General features: G+C 45.8%; 2 pseudogenes; one reads left to right on the top strand and one right to left on the bottom strand.

Moving 5' to 3' along the window:
• The first annotated feature begins 4,179 nt into the window (after positions 1–4,179).
• On the top strand, positions 4,180–6,969 carry LOC114008064 (translation machinery-associated protein 7 pseudogene; annotated as a pseudogene).
• Positions 6,970–8,197: 1,228 nt separating this feature from the next.
• On the bottom strand, positions 8,198–12,348 carry LOC102469562 (small acidic protein pseudogene; annotated as a pseudogene).
• Between the last annotated feature and the right edge of the window lie 11,293 nt (positions 12,349–23,641).

Genomic DNA, 23,641 nt, shown 5'->3' with positions numbered 1-23,641 from the left:
TCTGGGTTGCTTTGGGGGGGGGGGGGGGGGGGGGGGGAACGGGGAGATTGACCACTAGGGGGCAGTGTCCACATACCCCTGGGCAGTTGCTGGCACCAGATCCCTCTGGAACAGAAAAGCACACCTTGCCACTGTCCATTGTTGAAAGACAAAATTACAGACCAGCCAAGTGGCATGGTGCTTAAGGCAGCTTAACCACCCAGGATCCCTCACGGCTGACTTTGCTGTCCAAGTTCTGGACCCAGTGACTTGAAAAACATGCAGGGCGCGTGTGTGTGCAAGCCAGATGCGTGTGCATGCATGCCCAAAATCCTGAGAGGTAGATCACTCCTGGAGGGTGATTTCTCCCTCTCCCTCTCTCTGTCTCTCTCCTGCAGTGCATGCACCTTAGAGCAAAGCAAAGACAAAAATTTAAAGATACAGTTTAAAGAAACCAGTGGACATTATTTGTCATCCTAGAATAGAGCAGCGCTTCATTCCATCAAATAGAATAAGTGTTCCGAGAGCCAAACAGAAGAGGTTTTATTGACAGAAGGGCTGAAGAAAGCAAAAATAAGGAAGAAAAAACAAATTGGTCATTTCCTTGTAAGGAGGCAACAAAGAGAATACTAGGAAAATAACTGATTAGTTAACATCAGGTTACTTCTTTTGTGTAAAGATTAAAGTAGAGAAATCTCATTATTGTGCTGATTTTGGAAATCTGACTATTTCTCATTCTCTTGGCTTTTAGAAAGACCAAACAGCTTAGTAGAACTTTAGCATGTGTAACTCCATTTTGATTTTTAGTCCAATCTGGTAGGGCTTTGAGCAGGAGCTTGGCCCAACACAATGATCTCCTATAGATTTTACTTAACACCATCCTGGACTGGGTGACTACAGACAGAAACTTCCTCAGGTTATCTCACAAGAAATAAATCTCGACTGCAGCTCTTTGGTTACTCTCAAACCAGTAAACAGGGACAGTGTGGGTGTAAGGAGTAAAAGGAAAAATTACCCCCCCCCCTCAGGCTCCTGTCCTTAATGAATTCATGGTCTTATGCGGGGAGAAAAGGAGAAAGAATTCTCTAATGGGGTGTAGTCACACTGTTATTGGATGGGAGAGTGTTGAATTGTGTTGTGTAGTAGAAAATCCTTGGTTCTTTTTTTTTTTTTCTGTTTTGGAGAGATTTTCGCTATAGGGCACGTGCGCTCGCCAGACAGACACAGAGAGACAGAGAGACAGAAAGCGAGAAATCACCCCCAAGGGGGATGGTCACGCCACAATCCCTCCTCCTCCATTCTCCTCTCAGGATCCTGGGCACGATGCACGCACATACGCCTGGCATGAGTTTTAAGCCTCCGGTCCGGGACACAAACCGCGGTCGACTACGTGGGAGTCCAACGACATAGCCATTACGCTAACTGCTGGTTCCCAGAAAATCCTTGGTTCTTTAGGTTCAGATCTCTAAGATTAGGGACCTGTCCTGAGATGCAAAATGAAAAACCACAAATACTTGTAAAACAGGAAAAGGAACACTTTAATAAAAAAGTGAAGATATTCTTTTAAAATAATTATTTACTTAAATTTTTTTGTTGTTGTTTGGAGAGGTTTTTGCTGTAGGGCATGTGCGCTCACCAGAAAGAGAAAGACAGAGAGACAGAAAATGAGAAATCACCGCCCATGGGGTATGGCCACACCGCAATCCCTTCTCCTCCATTCTCCTCTCAGGATCTTGGGCACACATGCACATGCACCCAACGTGAGTTTAAGCCACTGGGTATGGGATTCAAACCACGGTCAACTACATGGGAGTCCAGTGACATAGCCATTACACCAACTGCTGGTCCCATTATTTACTTACTTTTATTTATTCATTCATTTATTTTAATTTGACCAGAGAGATACACACAGAAAAAGAGAGAGAGGGAAAGTGAGAAAGCAAGCCACCAGGTTCAGGACTCGAACTGTGGTCGACCATGTGGGATTGTCCAGCACTTTAACCACCATGCCACCTGCTGGCCCCCCAAAGTGAAGATTTTTAATATAAAAGAAGTACACCTCCATGCCTGAAAGGCATACAGGTGGGCAGCTGCCAGAGAAGAACAACTGCCCCAGGCATGGGGTGAGGTGTTACATTTATTCTAAGAGTTGATAATAAATATTCTGCACGGGGAGGTCTGTCATAGTATCTGGCTTTGAATTTGTGGGTTTTCTCCTGCACCTGCACATCTCTCATAGGTGAGGAATTCAGTGACCTAATCCCACATGCTCGGTGTGGATTTAGAAGGTACGAGCATCCTTATTTGGATGAACTGCCCAATCAGTTTATTGCCTTGTTGAGAATGAGGATGTTGACCAAAATGTCTTATCGGGTCCTTTTGTATTTATGAGAATGATAAGATGTTAACAACCATCCTTAGATGCTTTTTCTCAGGTACCAAAGAAGAAGAATGAGATCTACCTCGCCTGGTAGAAGAAAGGCAATCTCACTAGGGTTTAGTTGCAATTCCTGGTAAGTTGTGATTGATGTGACTGATGTCCTTCTGCTATTTCCTTAAGGCTGTCTGCTCATTTCTACTGGATTGCCTGTCACAGCACCACAATTCCTTCTCTGTTTCTCCACTCTGTTAGGATTTGGGGCACAAATGCATGCACACATGCCTGGCATGTTTTCCAAGATGCTGGGCTGAGATTCGAATTGCAGTCAGCCATGTGGGATCTGGCTCCTTTAATCACTAGGCCACAAGGCTGAGCCCCTTGGTCTAATCTCTTTAAAGGTAGCTATATCTGACTGCTACCTTTACTGTAATTTTTTTTTGAGAGTTTTTTGCTGTAGGATGAGTGCGCTCACCGAAGAGACAGACAAACAGACAGAAAGCAAGTAATCACCCCCCAGGGGGCATGGCCATGCTGCAGTTCCTTCTCCTCCATTCTCCTCTTGGGATTTGGGGCATGCAAGCACACATGCCTGGCATGGGTTTCAAGCTGCAGGATCCAGGACTCAAATCGCAGTTGGCCATGTGGAAGTCTAGTGCCTCAACCACTACACCACTCGCTGTCCCTTTTACTGTAATTTTTTAAAGTTCATTTTGTTTATTTCTTTTATGAGAGAGAGAGTGAAAGAAGAGACAGAAAAAGAGAAAGAAAACCCTTGAAGTGCTCGTGTTGGCAGGACCAGGAGTGCATGTAGGCCTGGTGTTTTCAGGCTGACATGGGATCTGAACCCTGGTCTTCCATATGGCTCTAGGATCACATAGAAGTGACTTACTACTTGTGACAACATGACTGGGTTATGTGATGTCTTTCATATAAAATTCCTGAATTTCTCTTTCTGGTCTCCTATTGTACTTCCAAGTATATGTTTCATGGATAAAGTGCTCCATGTGAGATATCTTTTACCAATTTATATTTTATAGTTATTGTCATTCTTGTTTCTCCCTAAGTGATAAAGGTCATCAGTTAAATAAATTTTGGGTCTGTCAGTTTCAGGATCATTTGACCAGCGACTTGAACCTGGCATAGCTCTTTAGGTATTGTGAGTGTTCAGTAAGTCCTGGTGAATGGTTTGGAGGTGGTAGTGGGAGAGATTTGGAGCAGTGGGACAGAGAGAGGGAGGGAGAGAGTTTGATTTAGGTATGAGGGGACTTCCATAGGCAGCCAAAGATAAATACAGTATGTCTACAGAGCAAAAGCGGTCAAGAAAACATAAAATAAATTTCTCCAGAGAGCAAACAGGGCCAGGGAAGGGGCCAGAACAATGCAAGGTCTTTCAGAGAAGTTCAGACCAAGGCTCTGAACTGCGAAGAAGGAAAGTGGGCTCCCCCCGAAGCCACATGGGAGAGGTCTTCAGGCAATCAATACCCCCGCACTCCTCTCTGCTGCCTCCCTGAAGAGTCTTAGGATTTCTCAGATAAAGTGAGATTTTATCAGAGCCTGAATAAAGTCAAGGGGGGGAGTTCATGTATCTCTCAGGGAAGAAGGAAGAGTGAAGCAGACAGAGGGAACATTAAGTTCAAAGGCTCAGGACAACAAAGAGGCCAGTGTGGCTGGAGCTGTGGGGGGCAGGTGGGGCGGATAAGTCTGAGTAAGGGATGAGCTCACTCGGAGTGGGGACCTTTCAGGATACAGTAAAGCTGTGAGTTCATAATGACACTCCTAAGAGATGCATTACTATGAAGTGTGCAGAAAGGTAGTTGTAAATGCAGAAGGACAGTGAGCAATAGATTATGTTTAATTTCCACTTATTTCATTAAGTAGGTGTGGCAGATACCCTTGCGCCTATAGTTCCCTGCTCATTTACAACCGGCTCTTTGCTTCTGCAAGTCCAATAGGAAAGAGAGTTTTGGGCCTCAGAAAAGGCCAAATCCCTCTTACAAGGGCTTTTTTGCCTGATTAAACCAAGCTCCTGTAGTATAATCTCCCTTTCAATTTACTCAAAATCAACTGATCTCTGTTCATAACACCTACAAAACTTTTTCATCTGTGCCACATTCTACCTAGAAGGAAGTCACAGTTCAGCCCATAGAAGACAGAGATCATTGGGCCACCTTGGGGTCTGTCTGTTGGTCCCCTTCTTATTATTTTTAATTTGCTATAGGACACATGTGGTCATCAGAGAGATGAGAGAAAGAGTGAGTGGAGAACCAGCAGTTGGTGTAATGGCTATGTTGCTGGACTCCCATGTGGTTGACCATGGTTTGAGTCCTGGACCCAGTGGCTTAAACTCATGCTGAGTGCATATGTGTGTGCGCCCAAGATCCTGAAAAGACAACGGAGGAGAAGGGATTGCAGTGTGACCATCCCCCCGGGGGATGATTTCTTGCTTTCTGTCTCTGTCTTTCTGGTGAGTGCATGTGCCCTATAGCAAAAATCTCTCCAAAAGAAAGAAAGGAAGAGAGAGTGAAAGATAGAGAGAAAGAGGGAAAGTGAGAAAGCAAGTCACCAGGTCCAGTACTCAAACAATGGTCAGCCATATGGGAGTTCAGTGCCTTAACTACCATATCACCTGCTGGCCCCATGTCAGATTTCTAACCCAGAATAGAAGTTCATTGTTTCAGGTTGCTAAATTTGTGATTATCTATAGTACAGTATCTTACAACTGGGCTGTGCTACAGTTTGGGTGTCCCCAAAATTCATGTGTTGAGACTTCATTGTACTGTAAATGTTCTAAGCAAAAACCTACCCTTCATGGTCTCTCAGGGCCTTCAGGTGTGATAAAGCCTTCATGATTGAGTTCTGATGAGTTTATAGAAGAGGAAAAGAGAATCGGATAGGCAGAAATTTATGGACAGCCACTCTACTCAAGATCCTGCCCTCTGCCATTTTGTGATGCCTTTGGACTTTCCACATGGCTGTAATTGTGACTCAAATAGACCTCATTTCTCTCCCTTTTAAAATTTATTTATTTATTTAATTTTTTTGGAGAGGTTTTTGCTATAGGGCGCGTGCACTCGTCAGAAAGACAGAGACAGACAGACAGACAGACAGGAAGTGAGAAATACCCCCCCCCCAAGGGGGATGGCCATGCTGCAATCCCTTCTCCATTTTCCTCTCGGGATCTTGATCACGCACGCACACGTGCCCAGCGTGAGTTTCTGGGACTTGAGCCATGGTCAACTACATGCGAGTCCAGCAACATAGCCATTACGTCAACTGCTGGTCCCAGGAGACCTCTTCTAATGGTGGATATGAGGTGTGTGCAGAGATGGGTTGCTTATGGGTGATGAGGATGAGGACCAGTAGTCATGAGGTGGAAAAGGAGGTGATGTGGCCTTCATAGAAAGACCATATCAGTACACTTCAGTAAAGCTGTTAAAAAACAAATGAGGGGCTGGCAGGTGATATGGTGGTTAAGGTGCTATATTCCCACATGGCTGACAGCAGTTTGAGTCCCGGACCTGGTGGCTTGCTTTCTCTTCCTCTCTCTCTCTGGTCAAATTGAATAATAATAATTAGTAAATAAAATAAATAATTATTAAAAAATACAAAATGAAGGAGCAAACAAACAGACTGCAGGTCTACAGACTGTATATCTGCTGAAAGGAGTTCTCGGAAACTAAAGGGGAACTGCAAGCTGGATTATTACTACTGTTATTTAAGTCTATTTGTTCATTTCTTTTTATTTTGTTTATTTTTTTATGGGAAACTGTTTTCTCTTTAGTTAGAACTTAGGGAGAAAATAAATTTTGGTCACATATTACCTTAAAAAGAATAAATCCAGGGAACCAGCAGTTAGCATAATGGCTATGTCGCTGGACTCCCACGTAGTCTACCACGGTTCACGTCCTGGACCCGGTGGCTTAAAACTCATGCCGGGCGCGTGTGCGTGCCTGCCCAAGATCCCGAGAGGAGAATGGAGGAGAAGGGATTGCGGCGTGACCATCCCCCCCGGGGTGTGTTTTCTCGCTTTCTGTCTGGCGAGCGCACGCGCCCTATAGCAAAAACCTCTCCAAAAAAAGAAAAAAAAAAGAATAAATCCAGGTTTACATATTACTAAATAGATAAGATTAAATGACCAGACAAATAATTTCTTCTGTAAAAATTGGCCAAATTTTTATTAAAAATCTAACATACAATGTAATCCAAATCATATAGACTACTTGGGATCAAAATACTCCAAATGGGGGGTGTTTAAGGCACTGGACTCCCACATGGCCAACCGCAGTTTGAGTCTCAGATCTGGCAGTTCGCGAAGGTGGCAAGAAGAAGCCCCTGAAACAGTCCAAGAAGCAGGCCAAGGAGATGGACGAAGAAGACGAGGCTTTCAAGCAGAAAGAAAAAGAGGAGCAGAAGAAGCTCGAGGAGCTAAAAGCGAAGGCGGCGGGGAAGGGCCCCCTGGCCTCAGGTGGAATTAAGAAATCTGGCAAGAAGTAAGGTGCTCCTTGTGTCTGGACCATGGCGACCACCCTTGATTCCTTTCCTATTTAAACATCTGGATTCCCCAGCATAGCAGTTAGAGGTAGAATGAAGTGTTGTCTTAGAACGTGTTATACATTTAAGAATAAACTTTTGTTAAAAAAAAAAAAAAAGCTCCAAATGTACAGCTGTGACTGCAACCCAACAATGTGAAAGTACTTGCTCTCATGTTGCTTTGATACAAAATGTAGAGCTGAATCAGTAAGAGCAAACTAAGTGCCTAATCTTTTGCCAACATGTTTATGTTGTGACTGACGGAAGAAATATTCACGATGAATAGTTCTACTACAAGAAAAGTATCATTAGAGGTTTTTTTTCATGAACACATCACAATATCAAATTTTCATAAGAGCAAAATATGAACAACAAAAAAGATGAAATAACTACCACAAACAAAATGTCTCCTCCCTACTGCATTTGAGAGGGTAAAAAGGTGTCGATAGGGGGTGACTGATGATGCTAACATGAAAGGAAGTTGAGTAATGTATTTATTTCTTATTTTAAACAACTCTTACTCTTTATAAAAATGGATTATTGTCATGCCCATAAACGTGTAACCCATGGCACTGGAAAGCAAACACTCTTTGTAATTAATTATTTATTTAAAGAATTATTTTACTTATTCATTTTTCTTTAATTTGAATAGAGAGAGAGGTAAAGACAGAAAGACAGAGAGAAAGTGAGAAAGCAAGCCACCAGATTCAGGACTTGAACCACAGTCAGTTATGTGGGAATCCAACACCTCAACTACCATACCATCTTTGTAATTATTTAAAAGGGCCTTTTAAAAAATTATAATACAAAGGTTTGCGCTTTATACTCAGTCCTCCACTGTACATGATAACAATAAGGCTTACATTTTTTTTTTGAGAGGTTTTTGCTATAAGGCATGTGTATTCTCTGGAAAGACAGAGACAGAGAGACAGGAAGCAAGAAGTCACCCTCCAGAGGGATGGCCATGCCACAATCTCTTTTCCTCCATTCTCCTCTCAGGATCTTCGGCATGAACGCACATGTGCCTGATGGGAGTTTAAGCCACTGGGTCCAGGACTTGAACTGTGGTCGACTACGTGGGAGTCCAGCAACATAATCATTATGCCACCTGCTGGTTCCCAAGGCTTACTTCTCTTTTTTAAAGAATTATTCATTTACTTAATTCCATTGTTATTATTATCATTATTATTATTAATTTGATGAGAGAGAGAAAAAGGCAAAGTGAGAAAGCAAGGCGACTCTAACCAAGGTTGGCCATGTGGGAATTTAACACCTTTAACTCACCATGTCACCTGCCCATAAGGCTTACTTTTAATACAAAGACTAGGTGTTGGGGAGTTATGAACCACTGGATTTAACAAACATCATTTTATAACTGATTTTTGCATCTTTTTTGTTTTGGGGGATCTTTTACTTCATCAGGAAGTGAAAGTAGCTTGGAGTTCTTCAGCAGATTTTTCTTTCTCTGACTCTGAGTCACTTTCAGAGTCATCTGGACTTTCAGTATCAGGTGACTCATCATCATCATCTCCAGCCACATTGCCCTCTCCATCATGATCTTCTACCTCACTGAAGCCAAGTCTGCAATGTCGTCAGTATCTTCCTGATAACTGACTGTCCATACTTTGCTGATACTGAGACTCCAGTTCTTCATTAATTTTCTTGTTTTCTTCCCCTGTTCGGAAGTGAGATGTTAACTTGTGATCTCCTATAACCAGATGACCAGCATGTTCTTTCTTTCCTGCACCCATACCTCTCAAGAACTTTTGTTTTCTCTCTTCATTGCCTAAATCTGCTGCCTCCCAATTGCTGGATCCCAGATCATTGTTTGGTGAGGCTGAATGCTTCACCCCATGCGGGTGAGACTCTCTGGCAGCACTAGTCATTGTGGGGATCCAGGCCTAAGAGGCTGAACTACACTCCTTTCTCCTCAGCGACATCAGCAGCCTGCAACCTGCCTCCAGCTCAAGCGACGCCATTGTTTGTTCATTTCTTCCGAGAAAGAGAGAGAGAGACATATTCAAAGGGTGTTTGTTTGTTGTTAAGGTTTTTGCCATAGGGCATGTGTACTCTGCAGAGAGAGACAGAGGGACAGAAAATGAGAAATCAACCTGCCCAGGAGGTTGGCCATACTGCAATTCCTTCTCTATTCTTCTCTCAGTATTTTGGGCAAACATGCTTGATGAGATTTATTTATTTATTTTTTTGGAGAGGCTTTTGCTATAGGGCGCGTGGGCTTGCCAGACAGACAGAGACAGACAGAGAGACAGAAAGCGAGAAATCACCCCACAGGGGGGATGGCCACGCCACAATCCCTTCTCCTCCATTCGCCTCTCAGGATCTTGGACACGCACACACACGCGCCTGGCGTGAGTTTTAAGCCACCGGGTCCGGGACTCGAATATTATGTCGGAGTCCAGCGACAAAGCCATTACGCTAACTGCTGGTCCTGAGATTTTTTTTTTTTTTTTGAATAGTTTTTGCTATAGGGCATGTGCATTCACCAGAAAGACAAAGAGAAAGCGAGAAATCATCTCCCAAGGGGTTGGCCATACCTCAATCCCTTCTCTTCCATTTTCCACTTGGGATCTTGTGCATGCACGCACACGCACCTGGCGTGAGTTTAAGCCACAGGGTCCAGGACTCGAACCATGGTCGGTGACATGGGAGTCCAGTGACATAGCCATTATGCCAACTGCTGGTCCCCCGATGAGATTTTTAAGCTGCCAGATCCAGGACTCAAACTGTGGTTAACTATGTGGAAGTCCAGTGCCTTCACCATCACACCACCTGCTGGCCCCTCCCAAAGGGTTTTTACATAATGATCCACCCCAGTCTCAGCCAGTTTAGATCATGGGCACGTCCACACCCAGTGGCACCTTCCCATGTGGGTCTAGCCAGCTTTGCAGAGCTCTGGGTTACAGTCATGCCACTAGCCCACCCTGGATTATATTATGATTATTATTCATGTACCAAAGACCAAAAATTATCCAACAACACCCAGTTTTGCTTATTGTTGTGGTGTTGAGTTGAGCTAACAGTTCGGATTTGCTAATAGACTCCTTGGGTACTGCATTCTGTGGACGAAGGGAGAGGCAATTCCACGTTTCACATGACACTTTCACCTATAGCAGCCAGTATGAAGTCCTTGCTTCCCCAGCTCAGAGATACAAATAGTTAATAACACAGGACATGCTCTGGACAGGGTGGGCCTGCTGATCCCACTGGCCCTGGCCTTCCTGGATCCTGACACCAGCTTTGTGGTATGTCGTTCTCCTGGTGGTGGTGTATAAATGCAGACCTCTTTTTCTCGGATCTACACTGGAAATGCAAGAAGGCACTTGCCCCAGGAAACTAAGGGAAAAGACTTACAGACAAAAATTAATAAGTGATGGTCCTGTTGTGGGGGTGTGGGGCTTGGTTCATGCAAGTTAGGGGCCACTCCTTTTTTGGCATATATTTTTCAATGAGATAGAATTCACATGATAGGACCAGCCTGTGGTATGTAATTTTTCAGTGTGGCTAGATTCCACCTGCTGACTGTGCCATTCGAGTCCTGGACCTAACAGCTTGAAAAAACATGCTGGATGGGGCCAGCAGACAGCATAGCGGTTACATTGCTAGACTCCTGTATAGCTGACTGTGGCTCGAGTCCCAGATCTGGTGGCTTGAAAATCATACCAGGGGTGTGTGCATGCATGCTGGAAGGAGAATGGAGAAGGGATTGTGATGTGGCCATCCCCTCTAGGGGGTGATTTCTCACTTTCCCTCTTACTGTCTCAGTCTGTCTTTCTCTCTGGTGAGTGCGCACACCCTAAGATAAAAAACCTCTGAAAAAAAGAAAGAAAGAAAAACGTGTTGTGTGTATGTATGTACCTAAAATCCCCAAAGGAAGGAGGAGTGGAGGAGAAAGGATGGCAGCATGACTATTCCCCACGGAGCATGCTTTCTCACTCCGCTATTCTCTCTCCCTCTCTCTGATGAGGGCACATGCTTTCTGGGGGAAAAAAATCATATAACATTACATTTACCATTTTATTAAAATTTTTTTCTTTATTCATAGTAGGACTCATGCATGCCCACATAAGAGTGAGAAAGAAGGAACCAGCAGTTAGCGTAATGGCTATGTCGCTGGACTCCCACGTAGTCGACCGCGGTTCGCGTCCCGGACCTTGTGGCTTAAAACTCATGCCGGGCGCGTGTGCATGCGTGCCCAAGATCCCGAGAGGAGAATGGAGGAGAAGGGATTGCGGCGTGACCATCCCCCCTGGGGGATGATTTCTCTCTTTCTGTCTCTATGTCTCTCTCTGTCTGCCTGGCGAGCGCATGCACCCTATAGTGAAAAAAAAAACCTCTCAAAAAAAAAAAAAAAAAAAAAAAGAGTGAGAAAGAGACAGCATCTCTAGTATGGTTTTAATAATACCTCACGATTGACTCCCAGGCTCAGCCAGCGCCAGATTATGGGCATGCCCGCTCCCAACGTACTCAGGGAGGTGTCTGGACACAAAGTGGGAAGCTTCCCATGTCTGCATCGCTGAGCATTATATTTTCCTGCCGTGCTACCATCTGGCCCTAAATCCACCATTCAGACCACTGTAAATTCTACAGTAAAGTGCTCCCCCCCCTTTTTTTTCCTAACACGATGTATTTTTTCCTTCCCAGCTTCAGTTTTTTCTTAAATTTTATTTTTATTTTGGTTTCAGGCACATGCACTCACTGGAGGAGGAAAGAGAGAGAATACACTCTCCAGAGTGGTGGCCGTGCTGTAATCCTTTCTCCATTCTGCTTTTGGGATTTGGGGCACACGCACCACTGCTTGGTATGTTTTTTCAAGGCACTGGTCTAGGACTTGAATTACATAGTTGGCTATGTGGGATCCAGCTGCCTTAACCATTAGCCACTAGCTGGCCCCTAATGTGGCTTTTACTACTTTACTTTTAGTACAGAATATTGTACAACTGTCCCCACTATGTAATTCCAGAACATTTTCATCACACCAAAAAGAAACCCTGTAATCTGTTAATCGTCATCTCCCTTCCTCTCCCTTCCCCTCCCCTCCCCTCCCTTTAGTGTCTACTATTCTACTCTCGCCTATGACGGTTTTCTTAGCTTCCACATAAAAGAGTGTGTAGTACTTCTCTTCTTAGCCTGGCTTATTTCACGTCACATGATGTCCTCCAGACTCATCCATCTCGCCTCTAGTGGGCCACCCTTGCCAGCTCATGGCATGGCTGCAATCCTCACCTCACTGGCTCCTACTGACACTGTCTAGGGCTGCAGAGCAGGTCCTGGACCTGGACTGTGGGTGCCCATCACATCGTCTTCACTAGGCTGGCTCTTACGAGTCATGGTTTTTATCAAGGATTCCCTTGTGATGGGGAAACATCCCAGCTCTGGCCAGTGAACGCTGGTCGGCAGCACCTTGAGCCTCTTCCTGGTGGCAAGACTCCAGGCTCAGAACCAGAGAACCTTGGCACAGGGTGGGATTGTGAGGCTGCATTCTGTCCCCCAGGAGGCCCAGCTCTGCGCATTTCCTCAAGGTCTCCCCATGCCCTCCATGGCACCTCTTCCCTGGCCTTCTCCTTGGTCACTCCTTCATGTCGGTCACTGCTTACCTTCTGCTGGAGCATAAGGGGACTTTCCCCAGCCCTGTCCTCAGGCTTCTTCTCACAGCTCCTGGGCATCTCACTGAGGACAGCGATGGCCTCCACGGTGCAAGCAGCAGGTAGGGGCCCCCAGAACAGGGCCAGGGAGGCAGAGGAGGGCAACTCAGCCAGAGGAGAGGATAAGGGGCCTGCTGGGAAGGAGAAGGAACAGGGGAGAGGCTTTGTCCCTCCCTCCCCACCAAAGCGCCTCTCTTCTCCTTTAGGACCTCTCCCACTGCCATCCTCTAAGCTCCTTGTTTCACAAAGCCATGAGTCCATGGCAACCCCATCTCTAAGCCCCAATGCCTCCTACTTTACTCTGTGCTTGTAGGAGGTCTGAGTTCTGGGTGTTGCTGGCAAAACAGAACAATGACTGGGAGAAAGTGAAGACTGACTTTCATAGGTGCTGCAAAGGGCTTATAAAATCTCCACTTGCTGGCCAGCTGGTGGTGTGGTGGTTAAGGTGACTGAACCCCACATGGCCAACTGCACTGTTCGAGTCCCAGTGGCTTAAAAAAACAATAGGGATAGCAGCAGATGGTGTGGTGGTTGAGGCGCTGGATTCCCACATGGCCTATTGTGGTTCAAGTCCTGGACCTGATGGCTTGAAAATTACAACACATAAATAGATAAGTAAATACATGTTAAAATAAAGAAAAGAAAAAAACGCACATGGGTGCGTGTCCAAAATTCCAAGAGAAGAATGGAAGAGAAGAGATTGCGGTGTGGCCATCCCCCCGGGGGTGCTTTCTCACTTTCCTTCTCTTTCTCACTGTCTTTCTCTATGTTTCCAGTGAGCATGTACCTATAGCAAATTAAAACAAACAAACAAACAAAACCCTCAGTTCCTTATTGACCAAAGGAAGTGCCTTCTGTGTCCCAATTTGGGAGTGCCACTTGCCTGCTTCTCCCCACCTAAAGCCTTGTTGCCATCAAATTCAGTGCTCTGGTAGCTGGTAACTAGTTTGTTCCAAGTTGTCTTTACCATTGGCCAACCGATATCCAAGGGAAGGACGTCTCAGTGACCTTCGTCGATCTGACGGAAAGTGAAAGTTGCAGAGGGACATCATTTCCTCTGAATGATACCCCACAATCACAAAAATATCTCAGTGAGATCCCAAAGAGCATTCATTTCCCCTGCTTCACTGGCATCTTCCCTACTATCTGGACATTCTTGATGTGTTAAAACCAGGAATGGCCTTCTAGAATGATCCAGGCATATTTCTATCCTGAAGGGGGGATATACTTCATGTTCTATGGGTCAGAGTTTGATTACGGAGGCAGAAGGTTTAGGTTTCCTCACTTATTCACCAAATGACCCTGGGAACATGACCTTAAGTTCAGCTGAACATTTACTGAGCACCTACTCTGTTCCAGGCACTATGGATATTGAGATGAGACACTGTTGTGGCCCACAGGGGTTCAGGCAGGGATTCAGGCTGGCTCTGTATTTTTAAACTGGAGATGGTAATATCCATCACAGTCCTGAGGGTTAAATGCAGAGACAGGACACGGATGTTTGAATCACCACACTGCCCAACACAGAACAGGAGCATGGCAAGTGTTTTTTCCTGTCAAGTTCCTTTTAGAAGTGGTGACTCTAGGGGCCTGCAGGAGGTATGGCAGTTAAGGTGCTGGACTCCCACAGGGCCAGCTACTGGGTTCTAGACCTGGCAGCTTGTTTTCTCACTGTCTCTGTCTCTCTCTGTCTCTCTCTGGGACTGCACATACCTTGTAGCAAATTAAAAAATAATAATAATGATACATTTTAAAAAATTAAACAACTCTTAAAATAATAAAAAAAAAGAAATGGTGACTAGAGTAGAGGAATAGGGATTGTAGCATGACAGGGTGATTTCTCACTTTCTCTCTCTCTGTGTCTCTGGCAAGCACACATGCCTTATAGTAAAAATTTTTAAAAAAGAAGAAATTTTTTTTGTCATTTTGGAAAGTGATGAGGTAAAAATACTCCAAAAGGAGACACTTTATTATATTCTGAAAGAACGTTTGAAGTCTCCAGTTTAAGAAAGCCTAGCTTGCAGGACCAGTAGATGTCATAATGGTTACGTTGCTGGACTCCCATGTAGTCGACTGTGGTTCGAGTCTGGACCGAGTGGCTTAAAACTCACACCAGGTGCATATGCATGCGTGCCCAAGATCCTGAGAGGATGATGGAGGAAAGAGATTGTGGCGTGGCCATCCTCCCTGAGAGCTGATTTTTTTTGCTTTCTGTCTCTCTCTCTCCAGCGAGCACATGCGCCCTAAAGCAAAAATTTCTCTTAAAAAAAAGAAAAACTGGGGTTAGCCGCTGGCATAATGGCTATGTCACTGGATGCCCATGTTGTTGACCACGGTTCGAGTCCTGGACCTGGTGGCTTAAACTCAAGCCCGACACGTGTGCGTGCGTGTCCAAGTTCCTGAGAGGAGAACGGAGAAAGTATTGTGGCATGGCCATCCCTCTGGGGGGTGATTCTTGCTCTCTGTCTCTCTGTTTCTCTCTGTCTTTCTGGCAAGCACACATGCCCTACAGCAAAAATTTCTCCAAAAAAAAAAAAAAAGAAAAGAAAAGAAAAGAAAAACTAGTTCACAGAGGTTGGGTGAGTTGCTCAAGTGGCACTGGAAGTAAGTAGAAGATTGTGGACGAGAACTAGTTGTTCTTTCAACCACAACCCACTTCCTCTACATGCCTCCCTCAACATCCAAATTTGGCTGAAGTTTTTCTTGGATTCCTCCTGCCTCCTATCAAGTGTCAGAAAAGCGCCCTATTCTGCTACTCTAGACATGGCAGGGAGAATAGAGCTTCAGCTGATTTTGCACACGGTTGCCACAAGCGCTTTGACGTCTATGATGTCTAGTGTCTAATATTAGTCTAGACACATCAGTTTACTGTAGGTTAACAGTCTATTAATACTGTAGCTGCTTCTCAGGAGTTTCGAATGTAGCATCTTATAAACGTACTTAGCCAGAGATTTGCTATTCAGAATTTGCTCTTTGTTTCTGTGAAGATTGCTGGAAAACGTTGACTATAAAGGAGGCTCTCTGTTTCATTGCATGAGTAAGAGTAGCACTCATTGTAGGAGGCACAATTATGTGTAAGGGACCACTCCTTAGACAAGCAAGGATGCTGTAATATAAATTTAAATACACACACATGTGTGTGCACACACTTTAAAAAGTTTGTGGAAAATTGGAGTTAAAGTATGAGCTTGTTTTACTTTTGTTTTTTAGTTTTGCTACAAGATGCATGTGCTTGCCAGAGACAGAGAGGGAAAGTGAGAAATCACCCCCTCTCCCCCTGGGAGGATGGCCATGCCACAATTCCTTCTCCTCCATTCTCCTTTCAAGATCCTAGGCAATACACGTATGTGCCCAGCATGTTTCCCAAGCTGCAGTGTCTAGGGCTTGAACAGTGCTGTTGGTCTTGTGGGATCTAGTTGCCTTAACCACCAAGCCATGGACGGCCTAGTAGTAATTATTATTTGTTGTATAAAAGTTTGGGGCCAGTGGGTTGTGCAGTGGTTAAGGTGCTGGACTCCCACATGGTTGACCACAGTTTGAGTCCCAGACCTGGTAGGTTAAAATTCACATCAGGTGCTTGTGTGTGCATGCCCAAAATCCCAGGAGGAGAATAGGTTGCACCCTGGCCATCCTCCCTAGGGGATGAGTTTTTTGCTTTCTGTCTCTTTGATGAGTACACATGCCTTATAGCAAAAATCTCTATTTAAAAAAAAAAAGGTGGGGCCGGCAGGTGGCATGGTGGTTAAGGGCACTGAACTCCTGTATGGCCAACTATGGTTCAAGTCCTGGACCTGGTGGCTTTCTCTTTCTCTCTTGTCGCTCTCTCTCTCTCTCTGTTCCTCTCTGGTCAAATTAAAATAAATAAAGTTAAATAAAATAATTTTTAAAATTTTTAAGAAGTTCAAAATCCATGCATAGTTTTTTTATAATATGTATTTCCCATGACTTTTTGAAGACCATATATATCTTGTGATATAATTTACCATGTAATGTGGCTTAAGAGAAAGTTTTGTTTGATGCAGAAACTTATGTGCTTAATTTATAAAATATTTAGAAATATTTGCCTAGTAGAATTGTAAGGCTTACCACAGGCTTACCATAAAACTGAAAACTTACATTGTTTATCTAAGATAAACATTTAGAAAGTATTCAGCAAATATTTGGCAAGAGCCTTCCCTGAGTCGGGCACTTGTAATTGGTTATGGCCTTGGATTTTGAAATCATATTTGCTTCCTTTTTTTTTTTTTTTTGTCACAATCCCAACCACGTGAGGGCCTAGCTTCTTGTATGTGCCAAGCTCATGTGATGGGTTATCAGCACTTCTCAAGAGCATGCAAAGGAGGATATGATTCCTGTTTTGGTTTCCTCTGGTAATTTGAGGAGAGTCCTTGGTGACTGTCAAGGTCTGGGGGACAAAGGCACCTCCCTGGGGCCCAAGGCAAGGGCCATCATATCCACAGTCCATCCAGAGACTCTGGTGGTATCCCCAGAGAAAAATTTATAAGTGGCAATTTAAGACAAAATTGTATTTACTGTTTTTTTTTTAAAGAATTATTTATTTTATTTAACTTTATTTATTTATTTATATTTTAATTTGATGAGAGAGAGAAAGCCGCCAAGTCTGGGGACTCAAACCATAGTTGGCCATGTGGGAGTCCAGCGCTCTCAACCAACACACTACCTGCTGGCCCCGTAAAGGATATTTTTAAATTTCTTTTTTCTTTCTTCTTTGGAGAGGTTTTTGCTATAGGGTGCATGCGCTCGCCAGAAAGACAGAGAGACAGAGAGATAGAAAGCGAGAAATCACCCCCCAGGGAGGATGGCCATGCCACAATCCTTTCTTCTCCATTCTCCTCTCAGGATCTTGGGCACGCACGCACATGCACCTGGCGTGAGTTTAAGCCACCAGGTCCAGGACTTGAACCACGGTTGACTACATGGGAGTCCAGTGACATAGCCATTACACCAACTGCTGGTCCCCTGTAAAGAATATTTTTAAATGTCAGTGTTATATATAAAGAGAATTTCAGCTACCTGAAAGGTTTGCATGAAAGAAGAATTAGAATATATTCTAAATATTTTTCTTTTTTGTTTCTTTTTTAATTTGCTAGAGGGTGCATGTACTCATCAGAGAGAAAGAGAGAAGGAGAGTGAGAAAGCACTCTATGGGGGATAGTCACACCATAATCCCTTCTTTGTTTCTCCTTTCAGGACTTTGGGCATGGACATGTGTGCTTATAGTGTTTCTCAAGGTGCTGGATCTGGGACTTGAACTGTGCAGTTGGCTATGTGGGATGCAACCGTCTTAACCACCACTCCACTGGCTAGCTCTTCTTTTTATTTTTAAATTTATGATAGCATATGCTTGAGTGCTCATACATGAGAGGGAGAGGGGGGAAGCACCTGCCAATATGGTCTGCTCAGCCCCAATCCCCTTCCTCCAGGTCTCCAGCTCCTCAGGATCTTGGGCATACGTGCATGCACACGTCTGTCCTGCAGAGCACTGTGTTTTGCTGCGGTACCACCATCCTAAGTCTCCTTCTTTTTTTGTGGCTTGCTTCTCTGTGTGCTTGGGGTGGATGCAGTGCGGTGTGATCTGTGGACTGTGGTCTTGTAAGCTACTGAAACTCTCTGTGCCTTAATTTCCTCATCAAGCAAATGTTAGTGCCTACTTTCGTGGGTGGTCCCCAAGGATGAAGGGAGATGTGAAGTACTGTGCACTGTGCCTGCCACATCCAAGGTGACCATAAATAACAGCTGAGATGACTACTGGCCCCGTCTTAAAGTCGGCATTGCAAGCCTCAGGGTGGTCCTCAGGCTGCCCAGCGATCATCTTATAATTCTTTCAGAGCCTGTTCAAGCTCCCATTATCCTGAATCACTTTCATACCTTTCTCTCTTCTCTCTTAAATCCTGATACCTTCTCTTCCAGTCTGTCTCAACTGCTGACCTTGTTCCATTTTCATAAGGAAACCAGAAGCAATCAGAAGCGAGTGCCCAACCTCCCCCTACACCCACCTGCCCACCTGCTCCAGCCCCTACCTGATTTGCGGTCTCCCTTTTCTGTGGTGACTCATCCATGGTTCCAGCAGGGGCTGTCCCCATCATACAAGAGACCCCCACCCCCTCTCCTCCAGCATCGTTTCCCTCCCTCCACTCGGTCCATCAGTTTACAAATACACTGTCACTTTCCCCACCGTAAACAACAGGCAAGCAGGCAAACAAAAGCTGGTCCTGTCTCCAAAGGGCCAATTGACCTCCTTGCACTCTTTGCTCAGATATTCTCTTTTCAACACTGCTCAGTTTGAACACGCCCAACAGAAAACTGCATCCACTCCCCTCCCTGCCTGCCCCACTCCCTATCCACTTGAGCCTGTTTATTACCCCCACAGCACTTGTCACTTTTTTAAAAGTTTATTTCTTCCATGAGAGAGAGTTAGAGAGAGTCACAGATATCCCAGTCAGCCTGCCCAGATCATGGGCACATACACATGTGGTGTGTTCTGGCAGGTCCTGGGACACGAACTCAGGACCTTTCCCATGTAGATCCAGTTGTATTACCAGTGCCTCCGCCTGGCCCCAGCACTTGACATTAATGTCTAATGGGCCCTCAACTCATTAGATGTCAGGTGCTTTTGAAGTGAGAAGCTGTTAGCCATAGAGATGTCTTAGACCTTTTGGCATGAGGACAGCGCTTCACAGGATTCACAGGACCCCTTCACGGATACTCTTCCAGTTTTGGGTAGGTGCCACCTGAGGATATTCTGCAGCTGCAGCTCAAGTCCACACTTGCAAACTGAACTTCCTATCCTTCCTCTGAGGGCGACTTCTCCCGAGTCCACATCCAGGTGCTGGGCCCACTGTCATCTGAGTTCTCAGAGAGTCTTCCAGTTTCTTATCTCCACCCCTTACCAGGGAGGTCACCAAGTCTTAATAGGCTCCTAGCCTCCCTCACATCTTCCCTTTCTTCTCCTTTTCTCCCTGCCGCCCCTACCCCCACAATCTACCTCTATACCAGCCAATCTGATGCTCACACTCCTGTTTACAGTCTGCAATGCCCAGAATGTTCTTCCAAGATGCTATTTGACTCCAGTGTCTGTCCCCACTTCCCATGGCCAGCCCACCCATGCCTCTTGGAGAGGCCCCAGGGCTCTAACCATACTGAGGCCAGGCTGCTGTGGGACAGAGCCTGCCCAGGTTCTGGTGGTGTCTGTCCAGTGCACTCTTCGGAACTGGGATTCAGTCTGCCTGGAATGCGCTTCCCCTCTGCGCTGCCAGCAGGTCATCATCAGCTTTCCTAGCTAGATTTTGGCCCTGGCACTGAATGCCCAGGGCTCACCACCATCTTGCTGCATCTCTAACTCTCTGCCTACACGGACCGCAATGCATTTGAGTTTACTGGCTGGTGCCTTGCCTGACTGCTCCTCCTTTGTGTCCCTTCATCTCTCTCCTCCACTCCAAGGGCTGCACAAGGAGCCTGGGAGAGTAGGTCCCCGCTTGCCTGCTGCATGAACCAAGGGCTGGGGACTGCTTTGTGTCTGTGAGCAGTGGTCATCACGGCGATGCTGGGACATCCCACAGCCACATCCTAGTGCCCATGAATTTGCAGTGCTCAGCTAGGGGAGAAAAAAAAAATGACTGGAAGAGAAAGGAGCCAGAGGCTACTTATTTGGTGGAGTTTGGTCAGCAAAGGCAGCATGTGAGGAAGGGAAAATGAACCATGAAGTTGAGGGGCAAGGTGCCAGTTTCGCTGGTGTGACAGGAAAGGACATCACTGGGCTAGCTGAAGGTGCTCTTTAGTCGTTTGCAAGGCAGGGACAAGACTGGGGGTTTCCAGCTGGGTGGCCTCAGCTGATCAGGAGTTAGGAGGCTTGACCTGAGCTCACTCTGCATGGTTGATGAGGCACAAGATTGGACAGGGGCTCTCACCTGGTGGTTTTTTTTTTTTTTTTTAAAGAATTATTTTATTTTATTTATTCATTCATTTATTTTAATTTGGCGAGAGAGAGAGAGAGAGAAAGCCACCAGGTCCAGGACTTGAACTGTGGTCAGCCATGTGGGGGTATCCAGTGCCTTAACCACTATGCCACCCACTGGTCCCTGGTGGTTTTGTTTTTTGAAGTTGACCCCAAGAACAACAGACCCTACCCCCCAATCGCCCTCTAGGACCTCTGCTGGCCCCAAAGCCCTTGGCCACTCTGGGTCAGTCTCCCTTTTCGATCTGGCTCTCCCCTTCATGCTAGCCAGGCCTGGCCCTGGCCAACCTCTCAGTTCTTCCCCACAGGCCTGCAGGATGATGATCTGTGCAGGAGATAGACAGATGGGAGTGGACTTTGTTGTCAGTGGGTGGTGGGGTGGGAGGTGGGGAGGGTAGGGGGTGTGGGCTCCCTGCGGGGCATGGTCATGCAGCAATCCCTTCTCCATTTTCCATCCTGCCAGGATTTGGGGCACGTACATATAAGTGCCTGGCATGTTTCTCAGGATGCTGGACCCTGGATTCTAACGTGGTTGTCTGCGTGGGATCAGGTTTACCATGTGCAACACTTAAGCGTTGTGCTATGGGGCTGACCCTGCTTTTGTTTTTTAAATTAGCAAATAATCATTGTATACACCTGTGGGGGATACATTCATGGGGGATATTACATGACTTTTAAGTGCCTGAATGCAGTGTGCAACGATTAAACCAGGGTAAATTGGCATACACATTATCTCAATCATTTGTCATTACTTTGTATTGGAACAATCAAGACCCTCTTTTTTCAGTTATTCTGAGATTTACAGTAGTTGTTTTAACTATATGAGAAAGCCTTCAAAAGGTCATGGGAAATGGGCATTATGAAAAAATTATGCATAGATTTCAATTTTTGCACCAAAACATACTTGTATTTGTTTTACATGTACTTTTCTTTCTTTCTTTCTTTTTGAGACATTTTTGCTATAGGGTGTGTGCCCTGAGCACAGAGAGAGACAGAGAGCGAGAAATCATCCCCCAACAGGGATGGCCACACGGTAATCCCTTCTCCTCCATTCTCCTCTTGGGATCCTGGGCATGCACACACATGTGCCCGGCGTGAGTTTAAGCCACCAGGTCCGGAACACGAACTGTGGTCCACTGCCTGGGAGTCCAGCAACATAGCCATTATGCCAACTGCTGGTCCCTTTACACGTACTTTTAAAGTCAAGTCCCTTAGTATTTTCCTCAGTGTATGTAAAAAAAACAAAAAAACCACTAGAAATTGTTATCTTTTTTTAAAAAGAATTATTTTAACTTTATTTCAATTTAACCAGAGGGGAACAGAGAGAGAGAGAGAGAGAGAGAGAGAGAGAGAGAGATAGATAGATAGATATGGGGGGTGGGAGAAGTGAGAAACGAAGTCACCAGGTCCAGGACTAGAATAGCCATGTGGGAGTCCAGCACCCTTAACCACCACGCCACCTGCCGGCTCCAAAATTGTTCTTATCTATCTGTAATTTTGTTCCAATCAACATCCCTCTGTCCTGCCCTTCCCCAGAATGGGCTTCCAGAAGCTCACGGTGAAATAAAGAAATATGATGGTCTCTTAACTAAAATGAAAAATAGGGGACCAGCAGATGGCATGATTACATCCCTGGACTCCCACGTAGCTGACTGTGGTTTGAGTCCAGGACTCTACGGCTTAAAACTCATGCTGGGCATGTGTGCACGTGCATGCCCAAAATCCCTAGAGGAGAATGGAGGAGCAGGGATTGCTACATGGCCATCCACACTAAGGGAGGGATTTCTCTTTTGTCTGTCTTTCAGGTGAGTACACATGCCCTATAGCAAAAATCTCTCTAAAAAAAAAAAAAAAGGCAAGATAAGGCAGTGCCTGAGAAGAGCTGTAGTTGATTCAGAACCAGACCAAACTGCAGGCCTTAGTAAGAAAAGGATGGAGGGCAAGCGTGTGGCCTGGTGCTTAAGGTAGATGGATCCCACATGACCATGGGAAGAATGAGTCCCAAACCCAGCACTTTAAAAACATGCCCATCAAGTGTGTGCCCAAAATCTCAAGAGGAGAATGGAGGTCAAGGGATTGAGGGCAGCCATACCTCCTTTGGGGTGGGGGAGTGCCCTCCCAGCATAAGTGCCCTATAACAAAAACTAAAAACAAAACAAACACCGGCCAGTATGTGGTGTGGTGGTTTAGGAGCTGGACTCGCACACAGCAGACTGCGGTTTGACTCTCAGACCTGGTGACTTGCTTTCTTTTTCTCTGGTAAATTCACATGCCCTATGGCAAATTACAATAATAATAAATTAATAATCCTTAAAAAAATTCAAAGGATGGAAAATATGAACTGCTACAGAAGCCCTTGGAAAGGTGCAGAGGTGCTACAAGTGTAAGACGGAAGGATCCTAAGAATCCCGATCTGATCTTTGTTTTAAAGTTTTACTGACAGACCCACCCAGCATCAGGTGTAGAAACAGGTCAGTGGAGGCCTGACAGAGGTCTCTGGGTCAGGCAACACCAGAACCTAAGCAGGCTCTGTCCCACAACAGCCTGGTCAACCCCCGCTTTTGGCTGCTGCCAAAAACGGAATTTGAGGACACACAGCAGGTGCCTGATATTAAGGGTTTGGTCCCAAACGCGGGAGTTATTTGAGATCAGTGGCCGCACCCTCGTAAATTACCTAACGCGCAGCTGAGCCAGGGCAGGCCACGGTTGAGATGCCTGCCCAGCCCCACCTCTCCAGCAGTTCGCCCTTTGCTCTGAGAACACCGGCTCTCCGTGGAGCAGCGGCGGTAGCAGGGGCGCGGCCTGGGGACTTAGGGGACCCCGATGCCCACCAGGTTCCTCCCTTCCCCGTGGGGGTTGAGTTCCAGCCCTCAGACCCAGGCTGGCCAGGAGTCTCCGTCCTCGGAGATGCGGGGATCCGCCTGGCGCTCTGGGTGGCGGGGACGCAGGCTATAAAGGTCACGAGTCTCTGGGACACCTCCAGGCGGTTACCGGGACCGGATCTTAGTGTCCCGGGCGGTCTGAGTTCGCCAAAGTGAAAAGCAGGAAGAGCGCGGAGCCATGCTGTGTGGCCAGGCAGCTAGCGAGGTTGCCGCGGCCCCTTTAAGACGCCCC

Source organism: Tupaia chinensis, unplaced genomic scaffold, assembly GCF_000334495.1.
Source record: "Tupaia chinensis unplaced genomic scaffold, TupChi_1.0 Scaffold000279_1, whole genome shotgun sequence".
In the NCBI taxonomy this organism is placed as follows: Eukaryota; Metazoa; Chordata; class Mammalia; order Scandentia; family Tupaiidae; genus Tupaia; species Tupaia belangeri.
The sequence above is the reverse complement of the archived record's forward strand: the minus strand, read 5'-3'. Positions and strand labels throughout refer to the sequence as shown.